Below are 20,508 nucleotides of genomic sequence, written 5' to 3'. Positions count from 1 at the left end.
TAGCAGGTTGTATTCCATTCTATACACATGGAACTATTATTTCTAGACATGTAATTGTCAAAATCTCAATGGCAATGATAAAATGTAGCTTCTGTTAAATAGTGGGATGTCAGATGGGAGAGATGGTGGGGTGGGTGAGTGAAAGGGCTTACAGTCAGGCCAGATAACCTGAGTTTGATCCCTAGGGGTCACATGGTGAAGAGAGAGAACCAACTCCTACAAGATGTCCTCTGATCTTGACATGTGTGTGCCACCCACTAAATAAATCCATTTAAAAAAAATTTTTAAATGACATTCTTTTTTTAACTTGCTCAAGAAAAGCAGGAAAGAGACCAGCCTGAATCATATCAATCTACACGTTGCTTTTAAGGTGACACTCAGAGTAAAGCTGGTTTTGGTGGGACTGCCTGGAGACAAGGCAACCTTGGGTCTCCCTGAAGGAAACAAGAACGACTTTTTCATCAACCACAAAATAAGGATGCTTCTGTAGGGCTTTGATTACATCGAAGCTAGTCATAGTCTAAATTTACTTGTAATCAGGCCCACAAATCTATAGGTACACATCTATGGGTTCAAGTAAAACTAGATTAAAGTTATTCTAGAAAAACAATTGTATTTGAATAAACATATGGGGATGTTTTCCTTAGGTAGTCTTTCCTACACAATGTAGCAACCCAGCTACCTAGCACTTACCACATATTAAGCCTTGTAAGTCTTCTAGAGATGGTTTAAAGTATACAGGACAAGGTGTGTGCAAATAGTAGGCCTTTGTTGGTAAAGGACCCAAATTTCCTTGAAATCTTAAGAGTGTTTGCTGTAATTCCATTCTGAGTGTCCTGGTCCTGGTGAGCGACTCCAGGTTCACTTTGCTTTTTTTGGTACAGATCCAGCACTATCAATTTATCTAAGGAGCATTCTTTGTGATCATAAACAGTTTTGTTGTAAAATCTGGGCCCTAGGGGTTGTCAGGTCTGAGACCATGGCAGTTCTGAGGAGTGACTGTGTTTCTTTTCCTCATCATGTATGAGTCAGACTGATATTAGCTGTGAACATAGGGCCTTTACAGCAAACCCGAGTGTCTGTCCCGGTGCTCAGAGAGTGGGCACAGAGCGGTTTTTACAAAGCACTTTCTTTCGCGACCTTTTGTTTGTAATTCTGCAAGGTTTTCCTCTCATTAGATCAGACGAATTGTGTAAGACTTGGAAACCGGAGAGCAGAAGACTCGGGGACTGGAGGAAAGTCCTCTAGTCAGAGCCTCCTGCCTCCAGTCCCTGGTAGTTCCCACCTGCGCTCCACGCCTTGGGCACAGTGGGGAGAAAGGTCTCTTTGTCCTTGTTCATGACACCTGTGCACAACCAAGGGCGTTGTTTTTCTAGCAACTTTCGCCAGAGCTATGCAGGTCAGGCTTGCCCGTGTTTTACTGTCAACTCCATTTCTCAGCGATGCCTCAGAAACCACGGAACAGCCTTGCCTGCTGTGATCTTTGGTGGTATGCCCGATAAGCCTGCGCGTAGGTGTCCTCCCAGAAGCGGCTCTGAGCTATATGGGCAGTCAGGCTGGTTCCTCATACAAGTCTGTAGGTAACCCTTGTCCTTCTGGAGTGCTCCCAAGATCTTTAATATATTTGGTAAAGTGCAATATTAGTTGCTCAATCTCTATGTTGTTTATTTTTGGAGTACTGTGGAATTAGTACTCTTCCCTCTGCCGACATGCTGCAAGTCTACTCAGAAGCAACCTTCTCTTTTGAGATAAAATATTTGTTTAGTGTGAGATTTTTGGTCTCAACTTTCTGGAAACTATGTTTTCAAAGCTACTCCAGCCATCTAAACTTGGGTGTGGTGACAACTTCTAAGCCTTGATGTGGCCACACTTTGGCTTGTGGCCAGATGAAACCTGGTTATTCTGGGCTTCTCTTTCTCAGTCCTTTGAGGGAAGTAAAACCAAACTTGATTTTCACCACTGAAGGAGAAGTTTAGGAGCCACATACCCCAGACTTAGGGACTAACCCCGTTTCAAGTTGTTACACCTACTGACTAGTTGTTTACACCGACCAACGAAGTGTCAACGAAACCCCGACATCTCAATCCCAGTTCTGGTCTCCCTGACCACCTTTAAAATAGCACCCAGGAAGATGGCAAGCTCTTACAACCCATTTCCTGCCTATCAGTGTGACACTGGGTTCCCCTGGCATAGCACACAAATGCTTGGAGTGGGGAATGGCGATGGATGTGTCACAGCAAGGGCCTGGAGTCCAGGGATGTCCTAAGCAGTCCTCAGAAATCTATATAAGAACTGTCTGCTTTTGTACAGGAAGGTTTCCGAGACTCAGCTCTCATTGGCTGTGTGTGTGGGGGCTCTTGAGAATTAAGTCCTTGGACTTCAACACTGAGATGTGTGTGAGAGCCCAGGGGTCCTGGGAGGCGCTGAGATACCTGGGTGAGCTACTGTCCTGATGTGCTGCAAGGGCTGATCACAGCAGAGGGTGGCGGGAGGATTGCTGAGGGGGGCACGGACACAGCTGAGGAGCTTTGTGGTCACCCCAGAGACACACCGGGAGACTGGGTTCAAAGGTCAACATGTGTATGGTTCAAGAGAGGATTTTCTTAATCTTTTCAGACAAGTTTGCATTGATGGCAAGTAGAGATAAAAAAGACAGCTCCCTGCCCTGTTACAGTGCTGCTGACAGCTCCCTTAGGGGACTCTTTAAAGTAGCGTTTACAGTGGAGACCGGGGCTCTTACCCTGGAGAAACAGCATAGGAGAAGCTCAAATACACAAATGAGGTTTTAAGGGGCTATAGTTTTCCTTTGGAACCAAGGTCACCTCAAGATAATTGTGAGTCCCTTCTGATGTTCTCTTGATCTTGTTTGTTTGTTTGTTTGTTGAGACAAGGTTTTTCTGTGTAGCCCTGACTGCATTGGGGTTCACTCGGTAGACTAGGCTGGCCTTGAACTCAGAGATCCACCTGCCTCTGCCTCTGCCTTCTGATTGCTGCAGTTAAAGGCGTACACCACACCACCCAGCTTCTCTTTATCTTTTAAATGATGGCTAGACCTGGTTGGTGGGAGATGTAGAGATTGAATGCCTTTCTTTGGTCAGAAAGCATAGAGTAGTCACAGAGAACATCCTGCCACCTAGAAGGACGGTGGTGTAACTTTGCAAAAACGAAACATCTTTGGTTGGGTGTGGGTGGATCACTGATTGAGGACTACCTTTAGGGTCTCAAAAGTCCCATTGAGGGATGAGCTGGCACAGGCAGAATAAAGTGTCAGAAATAACTGAAAATGTCCACAGCGAGAGAGAGAGATGTCACCCTGTCCCAAGTGGTGACTATGTGCTTACTGTCTGGTACGTTTACCTCTTCACATATTTCAACACGGTCAGTCCTCATGAGCAGTGCCAAGGAAGGTACTGGCCCTGGGTTTATACTAACAAGGAGAAGAAAGCACAAGCTGACTTGGCTAGTGAGCAGGGACGGGAAATTCGCATGTAGGATGGCTTTCTAATGAGCATGGGTTTCTTACTCTTCCTAGCTCATACACTTGTCCAGTTGCCGTATCTCTCCGCAGTTGCAGCCTCTCTGTGGGAGTAAGAGTCACAGCAGGGACTCCATTAAATATGATAGCATTTTTTTGAAGCAATCTGGAGACTGCGGCATAGCATATGATTTTAGAGCAATGGTTCTCAGCCTGTGAGTCCTGCCTGACTCCTTTGGGAGCTGCATATCAGATACTTATAGTACAGTTCTTATAGTGGCAAAACTTCAGTTATGAAGTAGCCATGAAATAATTGTATGGCTGGGGGGTCATGTATTAACCACGAGGAACTATACAAAAGGGGCACAGCATTAGGAAAGTTGAAAATCACTGTTTAGAATACGAGAGTGATTAACAGGGATGGTTTCTCCAGAGTTAATTCTACTGGCACATGGTTATTTATTTAGTGTCTTACCTTTTTTTGAATATCCCTAGACTTGAGGGCTGACAGTAACCAAACTTTTACACCAGGGCACATATCAGGCATGCCCGACCCCCAGAAGTTTTCAGTCTCTCCTGGACCAGGCTGTTCTGAAGGCATCTGTCTGCCTTGCTGCTTCCGGTGGAGGATGCTTGTGCTCTTGACCTTGGCAGAGGAAAGGAGAAGAAGTAGAAATTTTGATGTTCTGTGCTTTGGTCCAGACTGCTAGCCACACTGTACTGAACTTCTGGGGGAACAATGACTTTGCAGATTCTCTGAAATGATGCCCAGGGCCTCACCCCAACACACCCGAGCATCTACTAGGTAAGTGTATTCTCTCAGCAGCTGACAAGGGTTGATTATTGCCTTGGAGGACATTGTGACCCAGTTGGGAAGAGCCACCCTGGATAAAGTGAGAATGCTTAGGAAACATCTCAGCAACATGCGGAAGGTGTTGCAGGACAGAGTGCTGGTGTGAACCAGGAAAGAAACACCCAGATTGCTTCCTAGCTCTTTGGCTAAGGTTTGCTGGCAAGGTGTGTTTTGGGAAAGTTCTGGAGTTTCCCTTTTCTGGAAGTGGCCTGGGTACTGACTGCCTACCACACCCAGTGTACTGGTGCTGCAGGATGACAAATCTCACTTTCTAGAAGGAAACTGGGGACCTGGATTTTGGGAAAGGAAGAGGTACATGCCTCCACCACATGCAAATTCAGCCCTGGCTGGTTGCCATTCTTCTAGTTCAGCACGTATTATTTGCTGGCACATCCAGACAATCACTATATATTATTTCATTCATTCCTGAATGATGAGATAGGCATGGATACCAGAGCTGAAGGAATAAATGATGCCTGCTCCTGCCTGCTCCTAAGAAATATCACGTGTCACTTCTATTCCCCACCCCCAGGACAATCTCGGAGGCACTGCCACTGTCATCCGAGAGCTCTGTAGGTGTCACTGTATCAGTAGGTGTCAAGCATAAAAAGAAAGGTACCTATATCAGTTAACTGTTCTGTGATTGTGATGCAAATGCCTGAGGTTTGAATAAGGCTTTGTTTTGGCTCATGGTTTCAGGGGCTTGAACTCAGAGTCATTGGGCCTCTTAGTTTCAGAGACTGTCTAAGGGACTGTTTCACTTCACTTTGGGTAGTAAACAGAGGAAACTCCCAGGAAATGGGTCAGAGCAAGATTTAGATACATCCCTAGTAACATACTTCTTGTTAGGCCCCAACTCCTATCTTTTACCATCTTCTAATAATGCTATCATATTATGAATTCATCAAAGTATTAAGCAATCCATTAGGTCACAGCCCTCATAGTACAGTAGTCTATAGAAATGCCCTCCCAGAGTGATATGCTTTATGTATCTCCCAGATATTCCTTAATCCAATCGTGTTCAGAATTTAAATCAATCATCATAATGACTGGGGTCCCTCCTGGTGCATGATATTTCTCTTTATAAGCTTCATAGGCTCCATGTTCCTGGAGCTGGATTCTTGCCTAGATGTCTAAAGAGCTTGATAAAACTTGCAGTGCGTGGTCTGAGGCACTGGGGTTAAGTGTGTACAGATATGTATTTTTTTATATGTGAGTAGGTGTCTTAGTTAGGGTTTTTATTGCTGTGAAGAGACACCATGACTACTGCAACTTTTGTACAGGAAAACATTTAATTGGGGCTGACTTACAGTTCAGAGGTTTAGTCCATTATCATCATGGTGGGAAGCATGACGCCACGCGGGCGGACATGGTGCTAGAGAAGAAGCTGAGAGAAGTACATCTGGATCTTCAGGTAGCAGGAAAATAGATGGACACTGGGCCTGGCTTAAGCATTTGAAACATCAGAGCTCACCCCAGTGACACACTTCCTCCAACAAGGCCACACTCTTAATATTGCTGCTCCCTTTGAGCTTTTGGGGCCATTTCCATTTGAGCCAGCACAGTAGGTATACCTGGATAGGTTTGCTGTGGGACAGTGGTCTTTTATTCTGTCACTCGTCTTATTTTTAATAAAATGCTGATTGGCCAGTAGCCAGGCAGGAAGTATAGGCAGGGTAACAGTGATCAGGTAGGAAGCAGAGGTGTGGCATTGAGAATTATGGGAAGAGAAAAGTTTCAGTTCACAGTCGTCACCAAGATGCAAAGGAAGCCAGACACAGAGCATGTAAGATGTGAATGCTTCGCTGAAAAAGGTACCAAGCCACATGGTTAACACAGACAAGAATAATGGGCTAATTTTAAGATGTAAGAATTAGTTAATAGGAAGAGCCTAAGATACTAAGCCAATCAGTTTATAATTAATGTAGACATCTGTGTGTTTATTTGGGACTAAATGGCTGTGGGACCTGACAGGACAGAAACCTCAGTCAACATAGGTTGGTACATATATGCATGCACACATATGTTCACATACATTTGTATACAAACACATACATATGTATACATGTACTTTTATGTGTATGTTTATGCAAGAGGGTTAGAGAAAAGTAGATCTGAGTGTTGGGAATATGTATGAAGGTATTAGTTGAGTCTTGTCCCCTTATTTATGAACAATTTTTGTTACTGACCAACTACTTGCTTTTGAGAAAGCCACTGAACTTGGCCATTAGTTTCATGAAATGTTAAGTACAAGGACTAGACTGGATAATCCAAAGATCATATTCAGAAAAATCAGTAATTCCAGCCCAAATGCCACAGGGCTTGGGAGACTTCATTGAAAGCAACTTGATGGCTACAGGCTGGCTATCCTGGCACATTTGTTGCAGAGGCACAGCCCTTCCTGTCTCATGTCCTTGAATGAGGCAGACTGAGTACGCTTTATCAAGCCAGTTCTTCTTAGAGTTTTATTCTAATCCTTCACGAGAGTGGGCTTGTTGGGGGCATCTTGATGCTTGCTCCTGAGCAACAGGTGATTTTTCTTCCTTAGGTGGGTGCAGTCCTCAGACTGGTTTGTATTGATAAATGTTTACAAGCAAGCTGAGCTGCAGCCTGACCTCTAGGGAGGCGGAGACCCTGCATGGGCAGCCTTCTTGCTGAAGTCTTTAGGGAAGAGGGTTGGAAGCTCAAGGCCTCTGAAGTTCAGATTCCATAATGAATTGGTGAGTGTTAACTTCATTTTAAAAATTATCCAGAATTCTTTCTTTTTTATCATTGCATATTAATTGTACAAAATGAGTTGTTTTGACAGGTCCACACATGAATGCGATATATTTTTATTGTATTCACTATTGTGACTCTTTCTTACCCCTTACTCTTCTTTCCCTCTTTCCTGGCATACCCCATTGCGCGTTCATGTATTTTCCCTACTGGATTCCTCATCTTAAAGAAAGCATAGGATACAAGTCTTTGTGGGTCTTATTTCACTTAACACAGTGACCTCCAGTCCTACCCATTTTCATGCAAGCAACACATATTCAACCTTAGCTGTGGCTGAGACTTTACTTAGTTCTGTTTTATGCATCTTTTCTTTATCCACATAACCTTTGATGGGTATCAGGTGGATTTCATAGCTTGTTTACTATGAATGATACCACGGTGAACATGGGTGTGCAGGCTTCTCCGTGATAATCTGACTTTGGTTCTTTTTGGTGTAACCCAGGAGCTGTGTGACTGGATCAGGTAGGAATTACGAGTTTTGTTTCTGAGGAACACCTGTTTCCATAGTTTCCTGGAATAATTTGCACTGCAATTTATTTATTAGGCAGCTGGGATGAATTAGGGTATCTTAACCCCACTCCACCCCCACTAGCGTTTGTGGTTTGTTTTTCTCATTGATGGTCATGCTGACAGATGAAGAGAATCTTAATACACTTTAATTTATATTTCCCTGAACACGGTGACTATGTTTTCATCTATTGATTGTTCGTTTATACTTCTCCTGAAAGTGTCTATTCAGTCCCATTACCCACTTACCATTCAGGTTTTTGTTCTCTGTTTTTGTAATTCTTTTCAGTGCTTTGTATATTCTAGATGTTAATCCTGATTCCCTGGATAGCTGATGAAGATTATTTTCCATTCCGTAGCTCTTTCTTTACCCTGTTGATTGTGTCCTAGTTATTAATCCTTGCTCATATTCCTTGAGTTATCGGAATCTTACTCAAAGCATCATTGCTCCCCTTATGGCCTGGGTCGCAGTTCTAGCATGTGTATGAATGCGCACACATACTGAAAATGAAAAAGGAAAAGAAAGTTTCAGAAGTATTTCTCAGTTGAATATTTTGGGTCACAAAAGTAGTGCAAATATTTTTGGTCTTCTTTCACAGTGGATTCCAGAGCTCCTGGGGAGGCCTGCATTCTATTGACCTAGCTGTGAGAGGCTGGTTGGAAAGGAGTGAGCCCATGTTGGACCCTGGTTTCTGCCCACTGCCCTGCAGTGATGAAGTAACATATGCTGTAGCTTCTTTTGACCTTGCATCACCAGGGATCAAGTTGTGCTACTTTGAAGGATTCAGGGGAAAATGCGCACAGAGTACTTAGCCAAGGGTGCAGGCTAAGGTGTGACATGGTGAGAGCGGACGGGCTGCAGTTGGCATGACATACCTGGGCGCTGGCAAGTTGTATGGCTTTCAGAAACTTCTCAGTCACCCAAACCCCAGTTTCCTTCTTTGCTAAGTAGGTGACAATGTGGATCTCATTAAGTGACTCTAAGGACGGAGGGTGTGTCAGCAGTGTTCTTTAAAGGAAGTGAATAACCTGGGAAATCCTACTACCTCTAAGTTTGCCCGGCTTTACACAGAAAGAGTATACCACAACCCACAGAGCTCAAAACTATGGGGAAGCCATGGGAAGGGTGTCTGGGAACACATGGTAGGTAGAAGTAAAGGAAAGTAGGTTTTAGCTTTCCTAGTGAGTTAGAAAGATGGCCTATCTCATCTTACTTTCGGAGTGCTAATGTTAGGGAGTCTACTCAGAATGAATCCAGTATATCAGTTCAAATGTAACTCCACTGTTATTCATAACCAAAGACAATGACAGACACTTCAGTGGCCTGTGGAACACAGAGGCTGCCATGATGCTGTAGACTCCAGGCCCGGGCTGCAACAGAAGGCTGCAGGTGCCTGGCGTGGTCCAGGTCACTGGAACTGAGCCGCCATGGCTGTAGTCTTGGGCATCCCTGGCAGGGCCTCCTGGGATAATTTTGGAGTCATAGACCCTGAGGTGTTAGTTTAGTAATAGAATCCTACACTGTAGTGAAAAGAATGGTTTAAATTTGGGAATGAAAGTATTTTGGGCCTTATAAATTGCCACTGCTTCGTAGAACTCCAGTTCTTGGGAGATGGTGGAAAACATGGGAGGGAAAGTCTCAGAGAAAGTTCTGCAGAGAGAAAACCCTTAGAAAGGGAAGATTTCCCATTACAGGGGAGACATTGCTGGAGGACTCCATCTTCCTGTTTTCTCTCTTATTTATTTTCTTTCTCTGTGGCTATCACCTTTGTCAGTCAATCTTCTTGGACATGGTTGGGCTACTAGTGGTATTTGCCCCATAGACTTGAGGTACCCACTTTCTTTAGTACTTGTGATTTTGAGACTTAATTGTGAATGTAACACAGCCGTTGCTCACATCATGGCACCAATAACGAACAAAAGTGAAAGCACACTGAGTGAGTATCAGTGCATTCCATTGGAGAAAAGCACACTGAGTATCAGTGCATTTCATTGGAGAAAATGGCAGAGGTGTATACCCTTAATATACAAAGAGTTATTTCTGACTACAAGAAAAAAAGATGAACACCCCAGTTGAGACACAGTGGGCTCAGGACAGACATATGAAACTCATCTATGAAGACATACACAGAAGGAAGACAGGGTGAGGCACACTTGTGATGCTATCAAATGTAGGGGTCATAACCTATGCCCCAACCCAGATTGGGCCAGAGTTTTCTCTTCAGGAGATCCAGGGGCAGAGACTGGATTTTTACCCTATACTGTTTTAGAGATTATTTTAAGACTATAAGAGACTATGGGCTGGAGAGATGACTCAGCCATTAATAGCTAGGCTCACAACCAAAAAGTATAAGAATATAAGAGACATCCACATTTTCCCCCTAGGGGGTACCAAGTGGGTGAAGACTTCATGCTTTCATGATTACATAAATCATGGCAGATCTCAACACCCTTGTCTCTTTGTTCCAAATGATCTCACAGAACCCCAACAGCTCAAGGAAGCCCCAAACCTTTAGGGATTCCCCCAAACAGTTCAACAGCTCTCCACTTTTGCTTGAAGGAGCCTCCAAATTGACAGGCATGACATCACTGTTAGATATGGTTCTGTCTCTTTAAGACACTCCTCACTCTGGAAAGTTAAGCCAGGCTTCCTCCTTGAGCTGACAGGCCCTACACTGGTCACAGCAGGTAGGAAGCAAACCTAAGACAAGAATATCCAACCATGTCTCCCTGAAGCCTCTGGCTCAGCAATGTCAGAGCAGGGCTCCCTATCTCTGACGTCCTTGACTTTGAGTTGGCTCCCAGTGCCTTCTCCAGCTTTCGGATCCACTGCCCCGGTGAGGAGTTCCTCTGTTTTACAACAACACCCCAGTACTGTTCAGCAGAAGAACACCAGAAGACAAAATCAGTTACCAAATGACAGCTACCTCAGATGGTTCAAACTACCTTGAAACTGCTCAGAAGACAGGAAAGCAAAGCTGATCAGGGAGAGACTTCCCAGAGCTCAGATTTTCTCACGAATTCTAAACAAAGTCCAAATCCATTTTTCTGCCTCACCAAACACCAGGTAGAGCTAAAGAACAGATGATATATCTGATGTGCAAAGAGGAAACTATCCCTAAAACATAAGGTCTGGGGTGGCAGTACAGTGATGTCACGTGGTGGGGCTGTAATGACTAGTACTGATTGCCAATTCGTAAGAGGGTCGGCCAATGGATGGACGTCTAAGCTTGCCAGTGGGAGACTGTTCTGATTACATCAGTGGGGGGAATGGTCTACCACGGTGGGTGGGACCAGTCCCTGAGTGGGGGATCCTAGACTGTGTGTGAGTGGAGAAAGTAAGCTGGTCTCTAGCATTCATTTGTTGCTTTTTGCTTCTTTATTGTGGATACAATGTGGCTAGCTGCCTCGAGTTTCCGCCCACCAGAAGAAAAGAACTTTAACCTAACGGTGAGCTGAAATAAACCCTTTCCTCTTTGAGTTGCTTTCATCTGAAAATTTTGCCTTAGCAAGAGGAAAGAAGTTAAGATACAGCTTTGGGAAAGGGTTGCCTAATTCTCAGTGACTGTCATGGTCTCCAGTGAGCAGACCACTGTAAGTCTTTGCTTTTGTTTTAAAATAGGGGAGCCAGAGAAAAATATCATTGATCACCGATTGATAGTAAATGTGGCTTCCCAGATAGCACCCATATACTGCCAGAACTGCTGTGTAGCCACCTGTTGGGTAGAAGAGACATGTGTGGAACAAAATATTTTAAAATGCTGGCAGTGTTCCCTTCTTGGGATCCAACTTTATTATTCTGTTTTTATGTGAATATTATCTTTTTAATCAGCAGAGAAGAAAGCGAATGGCTTTTTTTTTCCTTGAGCAGCAGCCCTGTGCGGAGATCTACACGTAGATTCTGCTCATGTAAACTGACTCGAGGTCGTGTTCCAAGAACCCATCATCAGCACTGTCTTCCTTCTCTCTCTTCCTTGTTTGTCACTCAGAAGTGTTTCTCCATTCCTGCCTCTGTGACTCATTCGAGAAGACATTAGAAGCTATGTTTTGCAACACCTTTCCATGAAATAGAGAGAACATCAGTGCCCGCTCCAGTAAGAGGTGTGTACTCACTATCCTTGCTTCATCGATAATGAAGAGGTTGTGTGGATTCCTGAGGCTCTACAGGGGTGGAATGAGTCAGAAAGAACTGGTCAGTCCTAGACATTCAGGTGCTATCAAAGACTAGCCCCAGGGCCAGTGACATCCGCAACCAAATAAACTTGAAACTTCATTTGCTTGTTTGGCTAGAAATTACAGCAGAAGGAGTCTTGCTCCATGACCTGAGCTGTCTCATCGGGTTGGAGACAGAGACACTGGTACAGTGTACAGCACTTTCTTTTTATAATGTTTTATGATGAAGGTTTACTTTTTAAAAAGTATTTGTTTTTATATGTATGAGTATTTTGCCTGCATATGTATTTGCGCATCATGTACCTGGTGCCCTTGGAGGTTAGAGTAGGGTGTCTGATTTCCTGGGACTGGGGCACCAGGCAGTTGTGAAATGCTATGTGGTTGCTGGGAATGGAGCCGGGGTTCTCTAGAAGAGCAGCCAGTGCTCTCAACCAATGATCCCCCTCTCCAGTCCTGGTGCCCCATTTTTAATCGCTACTCCCCCACACACATTGTAAAAAGAATTAAGAATATGTTGCTATATAATGACTCAGATCTCTTCTGAATCAGTCACTCTTGTCCATTCTGTTCTTTCTCAGAGACTTTGGGGAGGAGGTTGGGGACTCAGTTGGATTTGGAGGATTCCAGGCTGCTTTGATCTGACTCTGCATACAGCTTCACATTGTGCATGGGCATTTTGGGATCCCGTGTACAGAGCTGGAGAAAGCAAGAAAGGCCGAGAGCGGATGTGCTAGGAGGAGTCTCTGCAGGAAGGAGAGAGGCTTGAGGTGGAGTGGGGTGCAGGTGGTGGTGAGCAGGTGTGCCTGGAACATCTCAGAACACTTGTTTCCTTTGATGCCTCCTATCGTTCTCTTGTGTCTGGGAGTGAAACACTAGAATGGGAGGTCGGAAATCTGACTTTCGCCTTCTTAGAATGTTCTGGCAAGTTTGGTCTCAGCTTTCCTGCCTGAGGGGGATCTTCCCCAGCCCACGGCCCAATCAAGGGTGCTGTATCCATTGTACCCAGCTGAGGTCCAAACCATTGTGATGTTCCCAGAGTAAGTGGCTTCAGGGCTCCCTGAGCCAGCAATGGGGCTGACCCAAAGGTGCAGCCTCCCAGGGAGGGGCCATCTGTCTCTCAGCAGGGGACGTCTGGAGCAGGTGGGTTCTTAACCTTTTTTAGCAGGCGGGCCACTTTGGAATCCGATAAACACAGGAAGCTTGCCTCTATATGACAATTGCCAGCCCCCTTTTGTTTTTAACAGGCGAAGAAACAAATGCCTTGTATGAAGCCCAGAGGGTCCTAAAAATTATAGTTCAAACACAGAAAGGAGCCCTCTAGGAGACCTTCCTTTGCCTGTTTGCTTTAGGCTTCCCAGATTTGGCCTGTTCATTCTTTCTGATAAACACCTTACAGTTTCTCCTCCTTCCTGGAGCTGTTTATAATTACCAGTGTCTGACACTTGATTGCATGGAGTGTCAAAGCCCCTCTGCCACTCACTCACCCGTAGCCCCCTGCTGGGCTGTCTAGCCTGAGAAGTTCCACAGTAGTCAATGGGCTGGTTTTTCCTCCTAGCACCATGTCTCTGGATTCTTCTTGAGCTTTCTGCTGTTTCTTTTACCATGTCTTGTACCTGTATCTGTCAAATAAAGATACTAATACGTCCCCATGGGATGGCTTGTGTGTTCAGAAGTAGACACTTACTTCTATTATTAAGTGCTTGTTTTATTCTGAAAGTCTGTCTATGATTTAATCCACATGTAGGGTGAGGGTCTATTCCTTCTTTTCAGTTTCTAGAACAGATGGTTAACTGTGGCTGCTGTGCTTTCTTACTCCTCAGTTGTGATCAGATCAGATTCAGAATCCTGGGAAACCACATTGGCTTCCTCTGAGCATCCCGCAGGTGCTCTCTCAGTCTTGCCCGAGTGTCCAGACGTGAGCACCCCATGCTCATTTCTACCATGAGAGTAGTCAGCCAGCAATCGGCTAGACCAGATGTGCTGGCTCCTTAAACAAGATAATTGAAATTTGCCTCTTTCTGCTAAGTTATTGCACTGCTTTGACATCTAGCAAAAACAAAGTCTGATAGAAACTTAGAATTTTTACATGGATTTCAGCGAGCACTCGTCTTAGGTCTGGGTTGCTTCAGTGTGACGTCACATGGTCCACTTATGGCCTTGCTCTGTGTTATAAGGAGTGGAAAGAATGACTATTTCCACTGTGATTGCTGTCATTCATAAATTTACATCCAAGCATTTATAATTTAGTCCATGGCAAGACAAGTGTGTTTTATAACATCATGGGAAATCTCCTGTGGCTCTTGCCCAGGAACCTGAGAGCAGAGCCCCTTTGTGGGTAAATTCCTTGTTGTCTGAGAGCCCAGGCATTTTGGTGTTTAGACTAGCTGGCTCAAACCGAAGACGTTTTGCAAACTCTCAGCTCCCAGTGTTCAGAAAGTAGAAGCCACTGGACACAAAGATCTACAGAAAGATAGCTTAGCATGGTCTCCGAGGGCCAGCTTCAGAGTGGTGTGAGTTGTACCTCAGAGGCCAAAGAGGGCTTTGTTCAGCCCGTGTCTTCCCAGAGGACCCCGTTCTTCTGATCTGTGTCAGAAATAGCAGAAAGGGAGAAAATAACCCTAACAAATGCAGTCAGTCATTAATGAAAGCAATATCGTTCTCAGGACCTTGTCATTGGGGGAAGAGTGTGGATGTTTCTATTGCCTCAGTGAAGAGAAGATGCCCTGGTTGGTGAAGTTCTGGGTTCTGTGTGGGCTGGAAGATAGATGGAGTTTTCGTCAGTATTTAATGGGGCAGAACAAAAGCCAGAAATAGGCCCTGAGAAACCAGAACAGAATGATGCAGATCGGATGGCTTGCTTATTCAGCTGCAAAATGTACGGCCTTCTATTGTGGTCACCCCCCACCCAGGGTGAAATGTGGTGTGGAGGACAGACAGGAATGCCCCATGGTGCAGAGCAGCCTCTGTTGTCCCACTAATCAGTGCTATTCAGCACATGACAAATATTTAATTTAGGGGGAAAGCAGCGGACCACATTGTTGTTACCGATATCAGGCAGCAACAAGATTAGCAATAATCCCTACTAGTAATGGCCAGAAGGCCCAAATTAACAATGAACCCAACCCCAATATGTTTGCTGTTTCCCCACAAGGTGAAAGGAGACAACCCAGGTTGGATATGGCTGCTCCTCTAAGCCAGAAAGATCTAGACTCCTGCTTTCTGGTCTTCTATTTCCCACATCCTAATCCACTGTGGATGCTTGAGCGACAGCCGTTGTATCTACATTTCAGGCAGCAGGAGGAGAGAATGGACAAGAAAGTGGCGTCTCTCTCTGTACAAAGTATTTCCCAGGGTGTGTAGTCACCAGTCCTCTGTTTATCTTCAGTGCAGGTTGGGCAACTGCTCTTAAGGTTACTGTTCTTGTTTGCATATCTGTTTCGTCACTCCTCTGTGTATCTACTCATTCATCTGTCAGTTCATTCAACTAGCTTTGAGTAGACTTTCTTCCTCAGGCAAGCTGTAAGAGGTACAAGTCAGGTGTCTCTAGTGCCTTGGTGTGGATTGCTTCAACCAAATATCGTACACAGTGGCATATCAACACAAGACGTACCTTTCCCACAGCCCTGAGGCTGGTTATGGTAGGTCTGTGCCCAGTATGGTGAGGGCCTGCTTCCCAATACACAAAGTGGAAGGAGAGCAGGAGAGCTCACCAGAGTCCTTATAAGGCTCAGCCAGAAAGGCTCATCCCTATGGTCATCTCCTCCCAAAGTAGCTTCTCCCAACACCACCACACCGAAGGCTAGCTTTTTAGTACATGGATACTAGGGAAAGACAGACATCTGGACCAGAGCCACCTCCTTGGGAAACCACTTCTGTTTGAGAGTCAGCACCTCTCCTGTGTGCCTTCAATGACTATATGTGCTTATATCATACTGTCAGACAGCCATTGGTCCTTCCTACAAAACAGTGACATCTTTAGGGAGGAACCAGAATGCACTGTGTCTGTGTGCAAATGTGTATTTAGTTGTTCACAAATACATGCCCCTGCATGTGCACACACACACATACACACATTCACACACACACACACACACTCACACACACACACATAAGATATGTGGATGACAGGTTATTCAATGAACAAATGGAATCAGTCTATTCAAAGAAGCTTAGCAAAGTTCCCTACAGTGATTCCTTTTTCATTTTTAGGACCCAAAGCACAGAATCATTAGAAACAGTCTTAAAGGAACAACCTGTTATCTGGTTGCCAGAAGCAACAGGCCAGAGATCCTGAGGCCACTCAGAGCTATACTTAGCCTATCTGTTGGTGTGCTAGTGAGGGTTAGGTTTCCCTGGGGTGGCAAAAGGGTTAAAAGTAATATCTATCTTGTGTTGAGAACAATTCTCTAATGGTTAAAGTTGGTAAGCCTCATGTTTCTGGACACAGAATGAGAGCAGATATGTCCAAGAGTGACTAGTGTATGCTGGCCTTTGTGTTCAGAGTCTAGCGTGAGGGATCAAGAGAAGAGAAACATCAGTTAATCCTTGAAGATAGGAACTGATGGGCATGAGTGCATGTAGCTTCTGTGAAGCATGTCATCAGTGTGAGATGTGAGCATCCCAACAGGAACAGCCTGACATAGGGACCGGACACTTGGCTAGGACATGCTGTTACTCCTAACTGGATTCAGTAGGCGGAGTCAGTTCTGAGCCTGGACGCTGGGCTCTCCTTTGGGTTATTGATCTTATTAGATTATATAATTGGTTCCAGAAAATAAGAACCAGTGTGTAATAATAGGAGCGTGAAGCAGAGGGTCTTAGCCATCACGGAAGGGGACTTTTGAATTATACTTTGAAGCATTTCGAGGAAGTTTTTGAGACCTGTGTCAAAGTATAGAAGTTATGGACAGAAGCACTGGGGTGAGTTTTCTGGAAGTCTGGGACTGATGCTGGTAATCAATCATGGTGATCCAGAAGTTGGACTCAAACAGGAGGGTCAGAGTTCAAGTGTCAGTTCTGTCGCTTAGAACCCTAGGGGTATCCATGTGTCCTTTGGGAAGCTTCAGTTTATTAATCTGAATAGTGATGTAGTATTAGGAGGTACCCCAGAAGACAGCTCTGAGGGCGAAGTAAGCTGTAGGACAGGCTACCCAGTGGGTCCACAGGTGGGGCGTGGTCACATATCATCTGAGATGTTTGAGCAGGGACAAGGTAAGCTATTGAGACCACTGTGCATGGGCTGTGTTTAGTTTGAAAGGACACACACAGACACAGACAGACAGACAGACAGACACACACACACACACACACACACACACACACACACACACACAGAGAAAGAGAGAGAGAGAGAGACCACATGCCACATTTCCTTTTTCCTAAATGTTGGTAAATTGTTATCTACATTTATATATTGCAAGGACCTGGAGGGTATTTGATAGCTCAGTGTAAGCTTTTACAGTTTGAATTGTAAAGTGGTTTGGTTACATTTTTTCTTTCACTGTGGCAACTCAGAGTGGGAGGGAGGGTCCTGAGGTCCAATTCCAAGTCCTCTCCCTTTATTCCCCCACCAACCCACAGCAAGCCACCTACCTTGGGGCCCCTCCTGTGTAAGGAAGTCTTTGGTCTTTGGGTGGTGATGATTCCAGGTCACTTCTAGTGCCAGAACTGGAGTCTCTCCCTTGCTGCTGGTGAACCTAACATTTTTGGCACAAGGGAGGTTTTGGCGATTGTACAACTTAGTTCTCAGAATAGTTTCCACGAGCAGAGAGAAAGCAAGTTATTTTTAGTTGCTTTTTAGGCATGACTAAATACTGACCACTGCTTGCAGGTACGTTTGGTGATGGAATCAACCATGTGTGCAGACTACACATCAAACCTACAAAAAGGACCACAATCAGCATGTCATACTTTTCCAACATTGCATGGCTGGAGGCCCAGGTCAAGTTGGAGACCAAAGGGTTCTAAGTGTTCACCCAGGGCTCCAGTGACTTCCAGGAGAAAATTGTCACATAAATGCCATCGAAATGTTTCAAAGACAGCCATGTTGAAGAAACCGTATGGGTGTAGCTTCTGACATTCCTAGGAGTCGCAATCCCATAGCAAACTCCCCATTCCTCTGGCTGTTACAATCTCTCTGTCCCTCTTCTGCGATAACCCATGAACCTTAGGTACAGGAGTTGTGTTGTAGATGTTTTGGTTGGGACTGGGCTCCACAACTCTGCATTTTGATTGGTTGTGGTTTTTAAAAGAATGACCCCTGCCTATTGTAAAGGATAATTTTCTTGTTGAAGGGTGAGGACCACACTTATCTGTGGGTGTAAGGACTCCACACACACACACACACACACACACACACACACACACACACACTTGATGGTTTGAATGAGAATGGCCCCCATTGAATGGTCCATAGAACTATTTCTGAAAGATTAATAGTTGTGGCCTTGTTGGAGGATGTGTGTCATTGGGGTGGGCTTTGAGTTTTCAAAAACTCATGCCAGGCCCAGGGTCTCCTTTTCCACCTGCCGCCTGTGGATCAGGATGTGAAGCTCTCAGCTACTGCCCCAGCGCCATGTCTGTATGCTTTGTACTAACCCTCTAAAATTGTAAGCAGTGCTTTTTCCTACAAGAATTTCCTTGGTCCTGGTGTCTCTTGGCTACAGTAGAACAGTGACTAAGACATGCATAGGAAAAATCAAGGGAAAGAAAAAGAGGTTATGAATTTGAAAGAGAGCAAGGGAAGGTAGATGGGAGGCTTTAGAAGGAGAAAAGGGAGAGGGGAATTGATGTAATTTACTATAATCTCAAAAAATAAAAAAAAAACATTTTGAAGAATTGTTGTCAGAGGCTGCTTGTTTGTTCCTGGTTGCTCAGCCCCGAAATAACCACATAGAAACCATACTATTTGCAATACTCTTTGGCCAATAGCTTAAGCGTATTTCTGGCTTTTTAAATTTTAAATTAACCCATCTCCATTAATCTGTGTATTGCCTCGTGGCTGTGACTTACTGGCAAGGTTCCAGCTGGCAGCTCCATGGGTCTCTTTGACTCCACCTTCTTTCTCCAAGCATTCAGTTTAGTTTCCCCTGCCTAGTTCTATTCTGCTAAGCCACTGGCCAGAACATCTTCTTTATTCATTAACCAACAAAAGCAACACATATACAGAAGGACTTCCCACACCAAAAAGTCATTTGGAAGCATTCAGAAGTAGCAATTATACACAAGTTCCTTGACCAGGGCTATCCTTTTGTGTAAGTCCATTGTGAGATACAACTCTCTTAAGTAAAATATTTATTTAAGGTGCTAAGTTATCAGGGACATGGACAGGTACCTGCTTCCCTTAGTGATCTTGGGGCTCATGGGAGTTGTGGTTCAATGGCCAGTATTGAGAGAAGTTGTACCATGTACCAGTTTCCTGGAGGAAAGATGTAAATTCAAAACCTAAAGTGTCATTTCTATTGAATGGGAATTGCTTTGAAATCATTAGGTCTCTGTGATCTGGGGACATCTGTGCACATTGTAAGTCCTGAGGACTCTGACTTATAATGCATATCTTCACTGTCTTCTAGGACTCCAGTCCCTTGCTATTGGGGAAAACCTGAGAATTCTTTTGTACAGCCAACATGAAGAAGCCCTGGGTTAAACCATCCTGGCACCATGTCCCTCTGTCATCTACAGAGTGAGTTAAATGAGTCCTGACTATGTCCCTACTTGTTTCTACATGTCTTGAGTCCACTGTTTCTGAATCCTCTATGCAATGGAACCTCACTTGGGAGAGTTTCTCAGGGGAATCCCCTTAGTGGCTGGCTAGGTCCTCTGCATTCCCTCGTGTGATTTTAGATATTTTCTTCAAGTTCTGTGAAGACAATTCCAAGAATTTTTACTAGTTTTGTACTGAATTTGTAGATTGCTTTAGGTAGCATGGCTATTTGGACATTACTAATTAGCCCAGTCCTCATACATGGGAGATTGTTGCAACTTCTAGTGTCTTTTCCAGCTTCTCTTTTCAGTATTTTGAACTGTGGATTAAAGGTAGTAGAATTCTTATTAATATGAGATAGTAATCTTACATTTTTAAATGAGAAAATTATTTTGACACACACTGACAACCATTTGAGATTATGTATGTTTTCAGGAGACCTTTTTCTAATAAACCGTTCTTAAGCCCAAGCCCCCAGAGTTGTCTGAGGTGTCGAAGCTCACTATGAACAATTTTGTCTCCTTTTGTGTTCTGCAGCATGCTCTTGCACATGGCACTCCCAATAGCTGAAGACAAGAGGATACACGTGTTTGAATGAACACAAGTTTTCTATCTTCCTGTAGGTGTCGAGGAAGACTGATTCATGCTTATGGGAGACACAATGGAACATATGATTCAGCGTGCATCATGGTCTCTTTCATTTTGTTATACAGAGTTACACAACAGAAGTTCTCATACAAGTAGTTAATAAACTTTGAAGTATTTTAAATGATATTTAATTTGTTTATTTGTGGTGTGTGTGTGTGTGTGTGTGTGTGTGTGTGTGTGTGTGTGTGTGTGTAGATTTCATGTGACGAGGCATTCATGTAGAAGTCAGAGGATGATTTGTAGGAATCGATTCTGTCTTTTTACCACGTGGGCCCCAAGGATCAAACTCAGGTCATCTCAGGCTTAGCAGCAAGTGCCTCTGCCCTCTTATCTCGCTGGCCTCTATACTGTACTTTGAGCATATTGCCCTCA

At 44.4% G+C, this 20,508-nt stretch overlaps 1 long non-coding RNA gene across 1 annotated transcript in view; it reads left to right on the top strand.

Annotated features, from left to right (window-relative positions):
- Positions 1-20,260, top strand: part of LOC125396186 (uncharacterized) — a 46,696-nt gene extending 26,436 nt beyond the window's left edge. The window contains exons 2-4 of the long non-coding RNA XR_007230741.3: positions 11,603-11,714; positions 19,358-19,467; positions 20,026-20,260. This is a non-coding gene — a long non-coding RNA (uncharacterized LOC125396186). The remainder of the gene's footprint in view (positions 1-11,602; positions 11,715-19,357; positions 19,468-20,025) is intronic.
- Positions 20,261-20,508: the final 248 nt, after the last annotated feature.

Source organism: Myodes glareolus, chromosome 14 (assembly GCF_982192425.1).
Source record: "Myodes glareolus chromosome 14, mMyoGla1.1, whole genome shotgun sequence".
NCBI lineage: Eukaryota > Metazoa > Chordata > Mammalia > Rodentia > Cricetidae > Myodes > Myodes glareolus.
The sequence above is the reverse complement of the archived record's forward strand: the minus strand, read 5'-3'. Positions and strand labels throughout refer to the sequence as shown.